The sequence below is a fragment of the Leptodactylus fuscus genome, chromosome 11 (genome assembly GCF_031893055.1).
Source record: "Leptodactylus fuscus isolate aLepFus1 chromosome 11, aLepFus1.hap2, whole genome shotgun sequence".
Lineage (NCBI taxonomy): Eukaryota > Metazoa > Chordata > Amphibia > Anura > Leptodactylidae > Leptodactylus > Leptodactylus fuscus.
The window spans coordinates 39,730,872-39,749,952 of NC_134275.1; positions in this window are offsets into that span (position 1 = coordinate 39,730,872).

The following is a 19,081-nucleotide window of genomic DNA, read 5'->3' on the forward strand; positions in this document are numbered from 1 at the left end:
TACATATTACACGTCTCGTGTTCTCCTGTATTCCTGGCAATTAGCATTAACAGTGAGATGCTTTGACCTTTGACAAAAATAATCCCGCAACTTTGTGTAATCTGTAATTAAAACCATTCCGATTAATAAGGACTTGAGTAATTGCCGTCGTTTGACTTAATTGTAGGTCTGAGGGACCAGATGGGCCTCGGCTGTCACAGATCAGAGGATCCCGGCTCCGGACTCTTCTCGGCTTTTCCCAATTAATATTTATGACTGGACCTCAAAGCCCTATAATAAATGAGAGTCTAATGACCGCCGATTACTGGAGCTTTATTTCTTCACATTTTCTGGAGTAATGAGCAATATGCGAGCTGTCAGGACGATGAGCCGCCATAAATTACCGGAAACGAGATAAACGAGAGCTATACGGCGGGCTTCATTAATGTTACAATAGTGTCATTTCTGCTGTCAGCTTCCACTTTAACCAAAGCTGAAGGAAGTTGGCATCAAAATATTTCTGGAAAATGTCCTAAATCATCTTCTGTGCCTCACACGTATCTACTGAAAGCTTCATCCTAGGCAAAAAAAATAAAAAAAATACTCTCTATTGAGAGTTCAATGTAGTGCAGGAGGGAAAAAACTATTCTGGTCACATTAGCAGTACCATTCCAAGGGGTCAAACTTAAAGGGGTATCCTCATCTAGGACGTTTATATGCTACCCACCCTAAGAGGTGATGTGGGGGTGCCCACTGATGGGGCTTTCCTCTGTACTCTGGAAGACAACAGATGATGTAGTTGATGAAGGTTGCAAATTCTGATCAACTGGAATGGAAAGACCCATACAGCTCCATGCTATCTATTCCTCTTTGGAGGGCCAAATTAGAAGGGTATCCTAAATATGGATGTCTCAGAGACGACTGGGAGCCAAACAAAACAGCATAGGTTGTTAACTTCTGGTCTAGGCGTCTATGCAGATGATTCAATGATGCGAAGACTGGACTAAGGTCTACTGAGTGGACTATAATCACTAAAGACCTGAGTTCCATGAAGACCACCCATTGGCACAAGACTCTTGAGCCTTCTAAAAACTGGCATGGCCAAAAGTAGGGGGACATCACAACTGATTTGGCCATTATTGCTTCCAGGGACGTAGTTGGGGGGTGGCAAAATGGGCAACTAAAAGCCTGCTGCTCCATATCCAGGGAGCTCCACATCCCGGGAACTCCGCAGGTGTATCGCCATGCTGTGCACGCCGATACTACTTAAACTGAAGAGTCCCTGCTCTGTCATAGAAGACCGCCGATAACACATGGGACGTCAGGTGATGTGATGACATCACTGCATTGCGCCACATGTGCCACTACTACAAGAAGAGTCTGCGACTGCTCTGCTCATCGCAGGAGGGCGGTAAAGTGAGTACAAGATTTATTGTTTTTTGGTAAGGGATAGGGATTAACTGCTAAGGAGACAAATATTATTTGTAGGCGGGCTAATATTTTTATTGGGGGTGAACTATTAAATACTGTATAAGGGGGCTAGTATTTATAATGGAAGAACTATTATACAGTTAGGGCCAGAAATATTTGGACAGTGACACAAGTTTTGTTATTTTAGCTGTTTACTAAAACATGTTCAGAAATACAATTATATATATAATATGGGCTGAAAGTGCACACTCCCAGCTGCAATATGAGAGTTTCCACATCCAAATCGGAGAAAGGGTTTAGGAATCGTAGCTCTGTAATGCATAGCCTCCTCTTTTTCAAGGGACCAAAAGTAATTGGACAATGGACTCTAAGGGCTGCAATTAACTCTGAAGGCGTCTCCCTCGTAAACCTGTAATCAATGAAGTAGTTAAAAGGTCTGGGGTTGATTCCAGGTGTGTGGTTTTGCATTTGGAAGCTGTTGCTGTGACAAGACAACATGCGGTCAAAGGAACTCTCAATTGAGGTGAAGCAGAACATCCTGAGGCTGAAAAAAAAGAAAAAATCCATCAGAGAGATAGCAGACATGCTTGGAGTAGCAAAATCAACAGTCGGGTACATTCTAAGAAAAAAGGAATTGACTGGTGGGCTTGGGAAATCAAAAAGGCCTGGGCGTCCACGGATGACAACAGTGGTGGATGATCGCCGCATACTTTCTTTGGTCAAGAAGAACCCGTTCACAACATCAACTGAAGTCCAGAACACTCTCAGTGAAGTAGGTGTATCTGTCTCTAAGTCAACAGTAAAGAGAAGACTCCATGAAAGTAAATACAAAGGGTTCACATCTAGATGCAAACCATTCATCAATTCCAAAAATAGACAGGCCAGAGTTAAATTTGCTGAAAAACACCTCAAGAAGCCAGTTCAGTTCTGGAAAAGTATTCTATGGATAGATGAGACAAAGATCAACCTGTACCAGAACGATGGGAAGAAAAAAAGTTTGGAGAAGAAAGGGAACGGCACATGATCCAAGGCACACCACATCCTCTGTAAAACATGGTGGAGGCAACGTGATGGCATGGGCATGCATGGCTTTCAATGGCACTGGGTCACTTGTGTTTATTGATGACATAACAGCAGACAAGAGTAGCCAGATGAATTCTGAAGTGTACCGGGATATACTTTCAGCCCAGATTCAGCCAAATGCTGCCAAGTTGATCGGACGGCGCTTCATAGTACAGATGGACAATGACCCCAAGCATACAGCCAAAGCTACCCAGGAGTTCATGAGTGCAAAAAAGTGGAACATTCTGCAATGGCCAAGTCAATCACCAGATCTTAACCCAATTGAGCACGCATTTCACTTGCTCAAATCCAGACTTAAGACGGAAAGACCCACAAACAAGCAAGACCTGAAGGCTGCGGCTGTAAAGGCCTGGCAAAGCATTAAGAAGGAGGAAACCCAGCGTTTGGTGATGTCCATGGGTTCCAGACTTAAGGCAGTGATTGCCTCCAAAGGATTCGCAACAAAATATTGAAAAAAAAATATTTTGTTTGGGTTATGTTTATTTGTCCAATTACTTTTGAGCTCCTAAAATGTGGAGTGTTTGTAAAGAAATGTGTACAATTCCTACATTTTCTATCAGATATTTTTGTTCAACCCTTCAAATTAAACGTTACAATCTGCACTTGAATTCTGTTGTAGAGGTTTCATTTCAAATCCAATGTAGTGGCATGCAGAGCCCAACTCGTGAAAATTGTGTCACTGTCCAAATATTTCTGGCCCTAACTGTATATAAGATAGATAGATAGATAGATAGATAGATAGATAGAGGCTATTATAGGAGAGAAACTACAGTATCCTACTAATATTATAAAAGTGAAAAGAAAATCTAATTTGTCGCAAAATTCTAAAACAATGAGAGCTATGAAGGTAGCCAGAAGTCACAGAGTTCTCCTCAAGCGGAGCACAGGTGAATCATCGACGCCAGCAACATACTCATTATATGCCAGAACAATCAAAGGCATGGTGCGATAAATAAGTTCGGCGGCAGGTCAGTTTGAGAACTGACGAAACCCCTGAGCAGGCGAACCATCAACGCCAACAAAACGCTCAGCGAGCTGCTGAGATGTCGGAACAATTGCAGGCACAGTGCAAGAATTAGTTCAGCGGCAGGCCAGTTTGATAGCTGCCGAAATGCCGCAGCAAGTGGATCATCAACACCAACAACGCGCTCATTATATGGCGTCCAAGCGAGCTGCTGAGATGCCGGAACAATCACAGGCATAGCATGAGTAACAAGTTCAGCAGCAGGACAGCTTGAAAGCTGCCGAAACGCCAAAGCAGGCAAACCATTGATGGCAGTAATTTGCTGAACATAGGCAGAGGGCTAGCTATATATAAGGGGGCTATTACTGATATGGGACTATAATTTATAACAAGCCCCTGTAATAACTGATGAGGGGGTGCAAAAATCTATTAGGCAGTACAAAGGTGGTTATTTGGGTGTGGTCATAAGGTGGGTGGTTGTTACTGTTTTTGAGGCAGAAAGGGTTGTTATTAATGGGCTGCCACTGGAAATATGTTGGCGTTGCTTGTATATAAGCATTTGGGACCCCGCTTTTAATTTCGCACAAGGCCCCAGTTTGTCTAAAACTTGCCCTGACTGCTTCTAACCTCCATAGCAAACCATGCTATATGCCATGGACCATGGAGGAGCTCCATAACTTTCTCCAGGGCAGTCACTGGTCCACCATCCACCAAATGTCTGTTGTAGTAGAAGAGCCCTAGTCAACTGGAAGTGTCTTCAAGTGAAAATATTATTAAAGGGGTTTGCTCACCATCCCAAGATAACATCATGTGACAATGTCCTGCACACATTTAATGCTTAGAAGAATGGTTATCAACTGTGTAGGAGTAAACTAATGACACTTACTGTAATGACACTTAGGACATATGTGATGTGGGTTGCTATTAAAGGTCCATACACGGCATTACTACTGGTTTGGTAGCCATTTTGGACCCCTTTAAATGAATAAACGAAAAGTTCTACTTTTCCTACAAAACTACTGTATATATCCATCTACTCAGATCCTTCTACTCTATAGGATACTGTCTACACACTGCTTGACATTTTCAACATGATGAGTTCCCTTTAAGGAACCTTTACAATTTATTGAAGATGCCCAAAGTCTTGTATGTGAACTCTCCTCTGATGGCCGACCACATGAGACATTTTCGGGTTACCTTGTCTTAGATATTTAGTAAAAGGTCATCAAAAATTTTTGAATTTTCCTTTATTGCATCCATAGAAACACTTTGTGTAGAAATGCCCTTTAAGCCTTCAGACTGTCCCTGGATAACAGAAACCATAGAGAGTTCTGGCTAAGTTTGTGATCCCCATTACTACGCACACGGAATCCTGCAGTGTTCACAGTCCCGGATAAGAATTTTGGCAGGAACTCAAAGCTTTGATGTGAAACAATTAACACAGAAGCCTTGCAGTCATCCTGAAGAGACTATGATACTGTACTATTGAGGATCACTCCCCCAAAGTGCAGAGTATAACATCAATATACTTATCATAAGGCTCCAAACCCATGGAAAACACATTCAGCTCTACTGCATATGGAGTCAGACAATAAAATGACCCCCATTGCTTGTCTACATGTTATCTTGTGCTACAGACAAGCCTTTATAATCCGCAGCAGAGCCTCACAGCTGAAATTCTGCAGAGACTATAGGACACATAGTGGACTGTCAGCCACCCCGAAGGACTGACGTACAACAGCCCCAATAAATGAGATTCCAGTCTTGCCTTTTAAGGGAAAATATAGACTACTCCTAAATAGGGATCATTTCACCTTAAATGGAGAGTGAAGCGGATTTTGCAGGGACTTGGTGTTCGCTTATATCTTCTATATACTGTCCTGAGCTCAGCACAGCTGCCATAACACAGTGTTCCCCACTCACTATCTACACTGTCATCTCCTTTAAAATATCCTGAATTCCAACAATCAATATGGCTGTCCTTACAGCAGCTACCACCCAGCTTTGCTAGATTCCTGAGTGGCAAGTCTGTCTAGTAATGTGGGAGAAAGAGAAGTTTGTGGTGGAAAACAATATGGTCAGCATTCCTAGACTCCTGGTATATCTGCATGTTCCCTGTTGGGTGTCCTTACATATTATATCTAGGGGCTCAGGGATCCTCAGCAAGAATATTGGTGACAGCCATAATGCAATCTGTAATGGTAGTCACCCAGCTTTCCCAGAATATGAAATGTAATCAATTTAAGTATACAATGATACATACCCAGCTCTTATAGAAAGATCTTCACGTCAGGAAGGCTGGGCGATGATCCCTATCAATAGCATACCCATACTTCCCAACTATCCTGGAATCAGCGGGACAGTTCTGGATTCTGGGTCCTGTCCCGCTGTCCAAGTCGGTGGAAGGTGTGTCCCAATATCAACTCATCTATGTGTGGAGGACACTGATGGGTTAAATACAGTGGTGAAGCAGGAGCCATCCTCTGTGTGAACCATCTCTCTGTGTGCTCCGCCCCAGGAACTGTAGGCGCGATATGATGACATCTCACATCACGCCTGCAGCTACCTAAACAGTCTGGGACAAGAGACTGCACATAGTGGCAGGGCAGCGAGGAGAGGTGAGTATCAGTGTCTTATTATGTTAAACTAGAGGCAGATGAAGGGGTAACATTAAACTGGGAGCAGATGAAAGGAGGATATTAAAATGGGGGAAGGTGAAGACGAACATTAAACTAGGTGGGCAAATGGAGAGGGCATTAAAATTGGGGCAGCTGAAGGGGGGCATTAAACTAGGGGGGAAGATGGCGGGGGACATTAAACTGGGGGCAGATGGAGGGGGCGTTCAAATGGGGGCAAAAGGAGTAGGGGTATTAAACTGGGGGGAGATGAATAGGAACATTAAACTGGGAGGGTGATATTAAACTGGGGCAGCTGGAGAGGGACATTAAACTAGGAGCAATTTGGAAGGGGATATTAAACTGGAGGAGGACATTAAACCATTGGAGTAGCTGGAGGGGGACATGTCTGCCTCTAATTACCACCAGTTTAATGTCCCCCTCCAGCTACCTCCACGGTTTATTGTCCCCTCCAGCTGCCCCGAGTTTAATGTCCCCCTCTAGTTGCCCCGAGTTTACTGTCCCCCCTCTAGTTGCCACCAGTTTACTGTCCCCCCTCTAGTTGCCCCGAGTTTACTGTCCCCCCTCTAGTTGCCACCAGTTTACTGTCCCCCTCTAGTTGCCCCAAGTTTAATGTCTCCCGCTAGTTGACCTCAGTTTAATGTACCCCTCTAGTTGCCACCAGTTTACTGTCCCCCTCTAGTTGCCACCAGTTTACTGTCCCCCTCTAGTTGCCCCGAGTTTAATGTCCCCCTCTAGTTGCCCCGAGTTTACTGTCCCCCCTCTAGTTGCCACCAGTTTACTGTCCCCCCTCTAGTTGCCCCGAGTTTACTGTCCCCCCTCTAGTTGCCACCAGTTTACTGTCCCCCTCTAGTTGCCCCAAGTTTAATGTCTCCCGCTAGTTGACCTCAGTTTAATGTACCCCTCTAGTTGCCACCAGTTTACTGTCCCCCTCTAGTTGCCACCAGTTTACTGTCCCCCTTTAGTTGCCCCCAGTTTAATGTCTCCCTCTAGTTGACCTCAGTTTAATGTTTCCTATAATATTATATGTGGAGACATAATATTAGGGTGACTGTAGGAGGATTATATTTTGTAGGGGCAAGTAGAAAAATGGTTGAGAATGGGATGAGACAACATAGAAGTTGGTAGTGCTAAATTTGCATATTGTGCCGAACATTCTGTCTTTATTTCTATCTTTTGAACACTGTGAGGTATGGCGTACCTACTATGGAGACAGAGTTAGCAGTTACTCTAGGGATATGCCATATCCCCCCATTCTGCATCTCGCTCACCACTTTCTGTACCTGTGGGTGGAGCCTCAGTTTGCAATTGTTATTGTAACTCACGCTAGTGTGTTGCTTCCATATCTTATGAGAAACTCAGTATGTGAACTATAATGTCCACCATATTGCTGCTACCCAACTTTCCTAGGCTCTTCATGGCAAATACATTGACTGTGTCCATAATCTTAGCTTAAAAGGGAGAAGTCCCATTTAGGGAAAGCTGCCTACGGGATCTGTAGTGGCTGCCATGTTGGTTGTCACTCAGCTTTCCCAGAATCAAATAAACCATCTGAATCAATTTGACAGAAGTGACCCAACTCAATGGGGAGTATTTTTAAAGTCTTCATAAACCCAATACCGGTGAAACAACCGCTGCACGTGTCTTCGTAAATGTGACGGCTCCTTTGGCGGACGCGGGCCTATCTTGGAATCTACGCCAACTACAGTAAACTGGCATAATTATTCTTAAATGTGGCGCCTATTCCGGTTTGTGACTTATCAACTCCAGTTATGACAATAATGGGGCAGATCTATTATAATGGTCTAAAAACCAAATCATGTCATCGCCTATAGCAACCAATCACAGCACACCTTTAATTTTCAAGTGCAGAATACATAATGAAAGCTGCGCTGTCATTGGTTGCTTTGGGCTATTAAGACCGTTTTGCTTTTAGACCATTTTAATCAATGTGCCCCATTGATTTTTAGGCACGGGCGGTCAGCAAGGGGTTAACCAGAGCGGGGCAGCTGGAGCACGTGTGCCTAGCGCGATGCCCGGGCTCCTGTGTCATATACACTTCGGGTTGCATTCCTAACACCCAGCAGCCGTCTGTAATACACATTTGCACTCTAAATTAAAAAGGAACTCTTGGACGAGGCCGGCGCTGGAGGCAGCGGACCAGCGTAAGCGAAACAAATTGGACTCCGGGAAATCGCGGCAGATTAACGGCGATGAATCATTGCTGACTGCGACAAAAGCTTCCTGTACTGGGCTCACATCCTTCTAGTGTCATCTACAGGGTCTCCTCAGCCTCTGCCTAGTTTATCTATCGCCCCCTGAAAATACAGCAATGGATAAATTAGATCTGCTCTTAGGAAAGCTGGGTGGTGATGAATATGGCCACCACTGCAGCTTACACAATCGTTGTCATTAGAGATTTGTTTTGGGTTTGGGAGACTCGGGTTTTCGGTTCATACTATTATACTGTAGCTTTTTTTTTAGATACCACAGTATCATAGAGGCCCAGGGGAGGTAAAAAAAATATAAACAAAAACATTATGTACTCTCCTTCCCTCACTTCTTCTGGACCTTCTTGTGGTGTCCTCTTCTCTATCTTGACCTCCTCCATGACGTCATGCACCCAGGGTGTCGGACCCCTGACAATTTTTGATTGATGACCTATTATAAGGAAAAGCCCTTAAAGGGGCTCTATCAGCAAAATTATGCTAATAGAGCCCCACGCATGCGTGAATAGCCTTTAAAAAGGCTATTCAGGCACCGTAAATGTTATATTAACCCCCGGTCCCGTTTTTAAATAAAAGCATAAAAACATATATGCAAATCTTACCGAACGTGCACCGGGGGCGGTGATGCACGATGCCGCGTCATCTTCGGGCACGCCTGCCTCTTCTGTCTTCTTGGAGCGACGCCCTCTGGTCCCGTCTCTTCTGCCGGCTTCCTATTGGTCTTCTTCCGGCTTGAGGTCTTCAAATCTTGCGCCTGCGTAGTAGCACTTCCCTCCGTATCGCCACTCCGCAGGCTCACTTGCCATTTTACTTAATGGCAGTTTGCGAGCGTGCAGTACGCTCGTGTAGTCCTACAGGGACTGGCAAGTGAGCCTGTGCAGTAGTGCTCCGGAGGGAAGCGCTACTATGCAGGCGCGGGATTTGAAGACAAGAAGACGGAAGAAGACACAGAACCAGAGGGCGTAACTACAAGAAGACAGAAGAGGTAGGCGTGCCCGAAGATGACGTAGCATCGTGCATCCCCGCCCATGGTGCACGTTCAGGTACGATTAGCATATATGTTTTAATGCTTTTATTTAAAAACGGGACCGAGGTTTAATATAACATTTACGGTGCCTGAATAGCCTTTTTAAAGGCTATTCACGCATATGTGGGGCTCTATTAGCATAATTTTGCTGATAGAGCCCCTTTTAATACCTTTCTGGCTTCCTGCGGCCACCACTAGAGGGAGCTTACTGCATACTATTTATATCTTAAAGAGGTTTCCTGGGAGTTTGATATTGATGACCTATCCTTAGATTAGGACATGATTTGGTGGGGGTCTGACACTTGGCACCCCTACAGATCAGCAGTTTGAAGAGACTACTGTATTTGGACAAACAGTGTGGCCTTTTCAATACTTAACAAGCACAACACTGTACATTGTATAGTGGCTGTGCTTGGTATTTCATCTCAGCCCCATGCACTTGAATGGGACTGAGTAGCAAACAGGCCATATCACAAATGAATATGACATCGCATGTCCTATAAAAGTTGGTCTTTCCTATGTGCAATTGCCGACTGTAGCAGTTGATCAGATGAGGAGCTGAACCCCAGATGATCTGATATTGATGACCTACCCTAAAAAGAGTTAATCAATATCTTAAACCCCTTTAAACTCAACACGAAATGTATTCAGCTCCCTCTAGTGGTGGCTGCAGGCTGTCATAATTTTATCCTATAATGCTATGGGAAGGTTTATCAAGAATTGGACTCCAGAATTCTGACATCAGAAAGTTGCAAAATTAGCTTAATTACAAAATCTTGGTTTTTTTTACATCACTGCGTTATATAGGGTTATAAGATAGAGGAGAGAAGCTGAGCTCTGTGATATACAGTATAAGGTTATATGATAGGGGGAGAGAAGCTGAGCTCTGTGATATATAAGGTTATATGATAGAGGGAGAGAAGCTGAGCTCTGTGATATATAGGTTATATGATAGAGGAGAGAAGCTGAGCTCTGTGATATATAGGTTATATGATAGAGGAGAGAAGCTGAGCTCTGTGATATAACCTGTATAATGTTTTTGTTACTTTCAGTATTGGTTGTTATTTCTGGGGCCACAGCTGTGTCTATTACATTGCTATATTATGAAAAATGTGTTTTGTTTTTATTTTCTTTCTTTTTTTTTTTTAGAATAAACTTTCATTGCAAAACAATAAACAAACACAGTAAATGCACCACTTTGTTACATAGCTAAACAGAATTGTGATACTATAGGATATGATCTCTTTCTATATTTTGTTATATACAGTGTTGGACAAAAGTATTGGCATCCCTGCAATTGTGTCAGATAATACTCATTTTCTTCCAGATAATGAATGCAATCACAAATTCTTTGGTATTATTATCTTCATTTAATTTGTCTTCAATGGAAAACCACAAAAAGAATTGTCAAAAAGCCAAATTGGATATAATTCCACACCAAACATAAAAAAGGGGGTGAACAAAAGTATTGGCACTGTTTGAAAAATCATGTGATGCTTCTCTAATTTGTGTAATTAACAGCACCTGTTACTTACCTGAGGCACCTAACAGGTGGTGGCACTAACTAAATCACACTTGCAGCCAGTTGAAATGGATTAAAGTTGACTCAACCTCTGTCCTGTGTCCTTGTGTGTACCACATTGAGCAGGGAGAAAAGAAAGAAGACCAAAGAACTGTCTGAAGACTTGAGAAGCAAAATTGCGAGGAAGCATGAGCAATCTCAAGGCTACAAGTCCATCTCCAAAGACCTGAATGTTCCTGTGTCTACCGTGCGCAGTGTCATCAAGAAGTTTAAAGCCCATGGCGCTGTGGCTAACCTCCCTAAATGTGGACGGAAAAGAAAAATTGACGAGAGATTTCAACGCAAGATTGTGCGGATGGTGGATAAAGAACCTCGACTAACATCCATACAAGTTCAAGCTGCCCTGCAATCCGAGGGTACAACAGTGTCACCCCGTACTATCCGTCAGCGTCTGAATGAAAAGGGACTGTATGGTAGGATACCCAGGAAGACCCCACTTCTTACCCAGAGACATAAAAAAGCCAGGCTGGAGTTTGCCAAAACTTACCTGAGAAAGCCAAAAACGTTTTGGAAGAATGTTCTCTGGTCAGATGAGACAAAAGTAGAGCTTTTTGGGAAAAGGCATCAACATAGAGTTTACAGGAAAAAAAAAAGAGGCCTTCAAAGAAAAGAACACGATCCCTACAGTCAAACATGGCGGAGGTTCCCCTATTGTTTTGGGGTTGCTTTGCTGCCTCTGGCACTGGACTGCTTGACCGTGTGCATGGCATTATGAAGTCTGAAGACTACCAACAAATTTTGCAGCATAATGTAAGGCCCAGTGTGAGAAAGCTGGGTCTCCCTCAGAGGTCATGGGTCTTCCAGCAGGACAATGACCCAAAACACACTTCAGGTCAGCACTAGAAAATGGTTTGAGAGAAAGCACTGGAGACTTGTAAAGTGGCCAGCAATGAGTCCAGACCTGAATCCTATAGAACACCTGTGGAGAGATCTCTTGATGGCAGTTTGGAGAAGGCCCCCTTCACATCTCAGGGACCTGGAGCAGTTTGCCAAAGAAGAATGGTCTAAAATTCCAGCAGAGCCTTGTAAGAAACTCATTGCTGGTTACCAAAAGCGGTTGTTCGCAGTTATTTTGTCTAAAGGTTGTGCTACCAAGTATTAGGCTGAGGGGGCCAATACTTTTGTCCGGCTCATTTTTGGAGTTTTGTGTAAAATGATCAATGACTTGACTTTTTTTTCATTCTCTTTTGTGTTTTTTTCATTGCAAGCAAAATAAATGAAGATATTAATACCAAAGAGTTTGTGCTTGTGATCATTTTCTGGAAGAAACTGAGTATTATCTGACAGAATGGCAGGGGTGCCAATACTTTTGGGCAACACTGTATCATCTATAACAGGGGTAGGGAACGTACGGCTCTCCAGCTGTTGCAAGACTACAACTCCCAGCATGCATACTGGCTCTGCTGTTCTTGGAACTCCCATAGAAGTGAATGGAGCATGATGGGAGTTGTAGTTTCACAGCAGCTGGAGAGCCAAAGGTTCCCTACCCTTGATCTGTAACCTCATTTCCTTTTTGTTTTCCAAAAAGAAAAGATTAAAAACAAATATATATATATATATATATATATATATATATATATATATATATTTAGTTTTTATACAAATGCCGCCTTGCCACTTTGATTTTTTAGTTTTTTTGTCATTTTTTGGGGGGAGGAGTCAATAACTAAAGGGTTTTTCCTTATCATTTTTTAATTTTTTTCGTTTTATGTTCATTATATATTGCAATTGACCAATAAAAGAAGGTATTAAAATAATAGCATATTGATCAGTGTTCCCTATTAGCAACTTTGATAGAAGTGAGCTGACATTGCCTCCCCGTTTCTCGGTAGCTGTGTATATATATTATAATTTTCCATCTTATAGCTATGGCGATCGCTCCAACAAAGCGAACATACGATACGTTGACTTTTACTGTACCTCAGTGTGTATATACCAAAGAAAAATGACCGCAAACCACAGACGGAGTGTAAGGGAACATGTGAAAAATTAATCAGTTGGGCTCGTGGGGGGTGACAAAGCACTGATGGTCTCGAACGGCGGCAAGATTTGCGTCAGGCTGTAAGAGGTTAAATTGGGAATCCGTTAAGCGATATACCAGGGAGCAAATAAGACACACTAGGAAGCAGGCGGAGAACTGTGCAGACCATTTAACAGGGGCAATAAAGGTATAGGATTTCAGATCATCTTACAGAAGAGGAGAATAACAGAAGCAGGAAATTTCGGTAGCAGACTTGACAAAGGTCAGCACTCCAGACTTTAACTGAGACAAAAACACCTACTTTATTGAAAACATCAAGATTTCTGGCACAGATTTCGCTGTCCCTCCAGGCACGGCACTCGTCAGCATTAGAGGAGGGTTGGAGGGTAGGAGGGTGTTGGACTTAGAACAGACTATACTGTCTGCTTTGCCGTACAGAAAAAGCTTATAATTCTGACTCTCACTAGTCAACAACAGATACGCTACTTAGTGCAGGTTCAGATTGCCACTTAATTACCGGTAGTTGCTCCATAAAGGGTGTCTGCCACCAGAAACTAGCATATCAACCTAGCCTTGCAGATAGATAGATAGGTTAGTGTCACCACAACCAGCATATTAACCCAGTCCTGCAGATAGATAGGTTAGAGTCACCAGAACCCACCATATCAATCTAAGCCTGCAGATAGATAGGTTAGTGTCACCAGAACTCACCGTATCAATCTAACCCTGCAGATAGGTTTAGGATCATTAGAACCTACCATATCACCCCAGTCCTGCAGATAGATTGTTTAGTGTCACCAGAAACCAGCATATCAACCCAGTCCTACAGATAGATAGGTTAGTGTCACCAGAACTCACCATATCAATCTAACCCTGCAGATAGGTTTAGGATCATTAGAATCTACCATATCACCCCAGCCCTGCAGATAGCTTGTTTAGTGTCACCAGAAACAAGCATGTTAACCCAACCTGCAGATAGATAGGTTAGTGTCACCTGAACCAGGATATTAACCCAACTCTGCAGAAAGATAGGTTAGTGTCACCAGAACTCAGCATATCAACCAAACCCTGCAGATAGATAGGTTACTTTCCCCAGAACCAGGATATCACCCCAGCCCTGCAGATAGATAGGTTAGTGTCACCAGAACCAGGATATCACCCAGCCCTGCAGATAGACAGGTTAGTGTCACCAGAACTCAGCATATCAACCAAACCCTGCAGATAGATAGGTTAGTGTCACCAGAACCAGGATATCACCCAGCCCTGCAGATAGATAGGTTAGTGTCACCAGAACTCAGCATATCAACCAAACCCTGCAGAAAGATAGGTTAGTGTCACCAGAACCAGGATATCACCCCAGCCCTGCAGATAGATAGGTTAGTGTCACCAGAACCAGGATATCACCCAGCCCTGCAGATAGATAGGTTAGTGTCACCAGAACCACCATATCACCCCGGGCCTGCAGATAGATAGGTTAGTGCCACCAGAACCAGCATATCACCCCAGCCCTGCAAATAGGTAGGTTAGTGTCACCAGAACCAGGATATCACCCTAGCCCTGCAGATAGATAGGTTAGTGTCACCAGAACCACCATATCACCCCGGGCCTGCAAATAGATAGGTTAGTGTCACCAGAACCAGGATATCAATGCAACCCTGCAGATAGATAGGTTAGTGTCACCAGAACTCAGCATATCAACCAAACCCTGCAGATAGATAGGTTAGTGTCACCAGAACCAGGATATCACCCCAGCCCTGCAGATAGATAGGTTAGTGTCACCAGAACCAGGATATCACCCAGCCCTGCAGATAGATAGGTTAGTGCCACCAGAACCAGGATATCACCCAAGCCCTGCAGATATATAGCTTAGTGTCACCAGAACCACCATATCACCCCGGGCCTACAGATAGATAGGTTAGTGCCACCAGAACCAGCATATCACCCCAGCCCTGCAAATAGATAGGTTAGTGTCACCAGAACCAGGATATCACCCCAGCCCTGCAGATAGATAGGTTAGTGTCACCAGAACCAGGATATCAATGCAACCCTGCAGATAGATAGGTTAGTGTCACCAGAACCCAACATATCACCCCAGTCCTGCAGATAGATAGGCTGGTGTCACCAGAATCAGGATATCAACCCAGTCCTGCAGATAGGTAGGTTAGGATCACTAGAACCCACCCTATCACCCCATGCCTACAGATAGGTTAGTGTCACCAGAATCCAACACATTAACCCAACCCTGCAGATAGATAAGATAATCCTTTAAAGGGATCCTATCATTAAAACTCAATTTTTTCTCACTAACATGTCAGAATAGCCTTAAAGAGGACCTTTCACCACTTTTGGGCACATGCAGTGTTATATACTGCTGGAAAGCTGACAGTGCGCTGAATTCAGAGCACTGTCGGCTTTCCCGATCTGTGCCCGGTGTGAAGAGCTTACGGTGCCGGTACCGTAGTGCTCTATGGTCAGAAGGGCGTTTCTGACCATTAGCCAGAGACGTCCTTCTGCCTCGCGGTGCCAATCGCGCTGTGCTGTGGAGCGGGGAGGAACTCCCCCCTCCCGCTCCTGATAATGCTCGTCTATAGACGGCACCGATTGGCACCGCGAGGCAGAAGGACGTCTCTGGCTAATGGTCAGAAACGCCCTTCTGACCATAGAGCACTACGGTACCGGCACCGTAAGCTCTTTACACCGGGCACAGATCGGGAAAGCCGACAGTGCGCTGAATTCAGCGCACTGTCAGCTTTTCAGCAGTATATAACACTGCATGTGCCCAAAAGTGGTGAAAGGTCCTCTTTAAGAAAGGCTATTCTTCTCCTACCTTTAGATGTCTTCTCTGTGCCGTTTCGTAGAAATCCCGGTTTTTGTCAGTATGCAAATGAGTTCTCTCACAGCACTGAGGGCGGTTCCCAGCGCTCAAACAACACTGGGGGGCGTCCCCAATGCTGCGAAAGAACTCTCCAGTGCCGCCTCCATCTTCTTTAGGAACGGCCTCTTCACATGCCTTCTTCCAGCGCAGGCTTCAAACTTCTAGGCCTCGGGCCTAGGGCAAAGCCGACTGCGCATGCCCGCCGGCCACAAGAAAATGGTCGCTTAGACAGTATGGTCCCTGAAACAGTAAGCAACTCCTAGGCTACACCTGATATCAGTGAGCAGCGCTACATGGGAGCAGCAAACAACTTCTCACATGGTGCAACGCATAGGTGCAACCATGACAGATCATGTGATAGAGCCTCCAGCCAGCACCCAAACATTGACCACGTTATGACCCAACATCATGCAAGTCCACTATAACACACGATACAACATAAATACACCATTCTAGGCCAAGTTGTGATGCACTAGTTCTACATAGGCCTCATGCATATGATGAGTGAGCAGGCCAAGGGGTTCCGATTTCTTAACAAAAGGCACTCAGATGACATCTGTGTGTCATCCAAGTGCCTTACGTGTTCCATGGATTTCAATGTGCCCTTCTGTTCCGATCTTTTTTCATGTTGCTGGATAGGACATGCTCCATAATCCACAGGAATAGTACAGAGCATCAGAATGGCTCTCAGGCTGCGCATTCGGTCCTGTACATAAAGGGTCACAATGTGCTCTCATTACTGCTACAGGCACAATTAGGCCTAGAGATGGGAAAACCTCACAATATTAGTTTTGCCAAATCTTTGTGGGTCTGTTTTGTTTGGATATGCGATTATCATGATGCTTAGGTGTATAATAGCGATTTGTGATTGACACATGGTTTGGATTTTGCCCGAAACTTTTGGAATCTATGGGACAAATCATGTTCAATCTGAGCCAGTTTGCTTATCTCTAGTTAGGACTCAGGATTAACCCCTGCACCAGGGGCGTAACTTGAGGGGGTGCAGAGGGTGCAGTCGCACGAGGCCCAAGAAGCCTTAGGGGGCCCATAAGCACTGGCATCACTATTGAGATTGCAGCTTCCATCTGGCTCATAAACCAAGGAGATCCACAGGTTACCCTAACCACACTAAGGTCGAATAAACTCCTTAGCATCCATGACCATCACTATCAAGAATTCACTGTAGGGATGAGGTAGGGGGCCCCAGATAAAAGTTTGCACCGGGGGCCCACAAGACTTGAGTTACGCCACTGCCCTGCATGTAACAGGCCAATATGTTTTTGGATTGTGCCCACCCCATCTTATACTGATTTTTATCACTAGTGGTCACCATCACTTCACTAGGTCTTCCCGTATGACATTTTCATGTTCCTTCCCGTCACAGATATTTTCTTGATAGTCTTGGGCTTTGCCAGCCCTTCCTGGCCCCTTTGCAGGCTTCCTCCTCTACCTGGCCCATGTAATGATTTCAGCCCATCTGGTATTGACTGCAGTGAGTTCTAGGCGGGGATTATGCGGCCTACGTGGCCTCAGACAGAACTGCCAGTAATTTCTCTTTTATTAGTATTCAATAGACCTATAAATTTGTTCAGTAACACCATGGAGAGACGTCAGGTGCATGTTCTGCCTCGCACAACCCGCCCGCCGCTTCCTGGAGGCCTCCAACAAGTCCATTTTAGTCATTTTGGAGCATTTCATAGATTCCTTCACCTATTTCTTACAAAATCCCGACTTAGATTCTGCTGTGGTGAATTCCTGCTTGCAGTGACGGATCTGACGCTGCCAGATATATGACAAGCAATGACTATTGATCAGATACACACATATGACCGGATGTTGTCAGACATGTGCACAGTATATGAGGAGACTAGGGTCAAAAAATGTCTTATAACAGTGCCGACCATGGAGATCTCCTTAGTGTACCAGTCACAGTGTCCCCACAACACTGTCTGCTATAGTACTAGGTCACTTTAATCCTCTTAGTGTATCAGGTACAGCACCCCCATAACACTATAGAGCTTCATAACAGTGCAGACCACATTGGTCCCCTTAATGTACCAGCTATAGGGCCCCATAACACTGCTAGCTATAGAGCTGGGTCACTTTGATCTCTTTAGTGGGCCAACCACAGTGACCCTACAACAGTCATAACCGTGATAACTGTCCAGGTCATTTTGATTCCCTGAGAAGGCTATCCACAGTGAGGAGAAGCCATAATGGTCCGTTTATTGGGCTAGCCACAGTGCTAGTCACAGTGCCTCAGAACAGTGAACATAGGCCATATTGATCCCTTTACTGGGCTGATCACAGTGCCCCTATAGATGTACCAGTTGTGCTGCCTCATAACAGTGTAGGCCACTTTAGAACCCTGAGAGGGTCAGACATAGTGACCCATACAGTGTTACCTGTGGTGCCAGTATAATTCCCTTAGTGGGCAAGCCATAATGTCCCTTTAACAATGTCCGGGGATGTAATTTGAAATTAAATTCTTTTAACAGGGCCCCTACCTACATTGTACAATTTAGAACAGTGGTATATTTTACGTGACAAAGGGATCTTTGGGGCCACCTGAAGATCCAAGGCTGGATAGTGACTGTAGCCCCTAAAGCTACACCCCTGACGCTAGGTTCACACCTGCGTTCACGGTCTCCGTTCTATGGTTTCCGTCTTCTGCATGCCAGAAGACGGAAACCATAGACTGGGTCCGGCCGTGAGTGGCGGTGAGCGTTTTATGCTCTCCGCCGCGAAACCGGATTTTTTTTATCCGGACAAAGAGTACTGCATGTCCGACTCTGTGTCCGGATTATAAAACCCGGTTTTGCGGCGGAGAGCGCAAAACGCTCACCGCCGCTCACGGCCGGACATCTCTCTCACCCATTCAAATGAATGGGTGAGAGAGACTCCTGCAGGTTTCCGTATCCTGCCTCTGTTTTAGGCAGGAAACGGAAACCTCAAGTACGGAGAGGGCAACGCAGATGTGAACGAGCCCTGATAGTGCCAACCATAGTGCATCATAACCATGTAGGCCACATTGATCTCCTTAGTAGGGAAACATTGCCCCCATAACAGTGTTAGCCATAGTGCCTCATGACACTGTAGGCCACACTGATCCCCTTAGTGTGCCAGCCATAGTGCCCCCCATAACAGTGCCAGCTGTGGTTCCTCATTACATTGTAGGACATTTTGATCAGTGTCAGTTGTCTTCACAATCCAGACCTGTACAGAACCTACACAAGCCAGTCCACCCCTCCTCAATATCTAATATCCCCGCGCTACTGTACCAGCTCCACAGAGA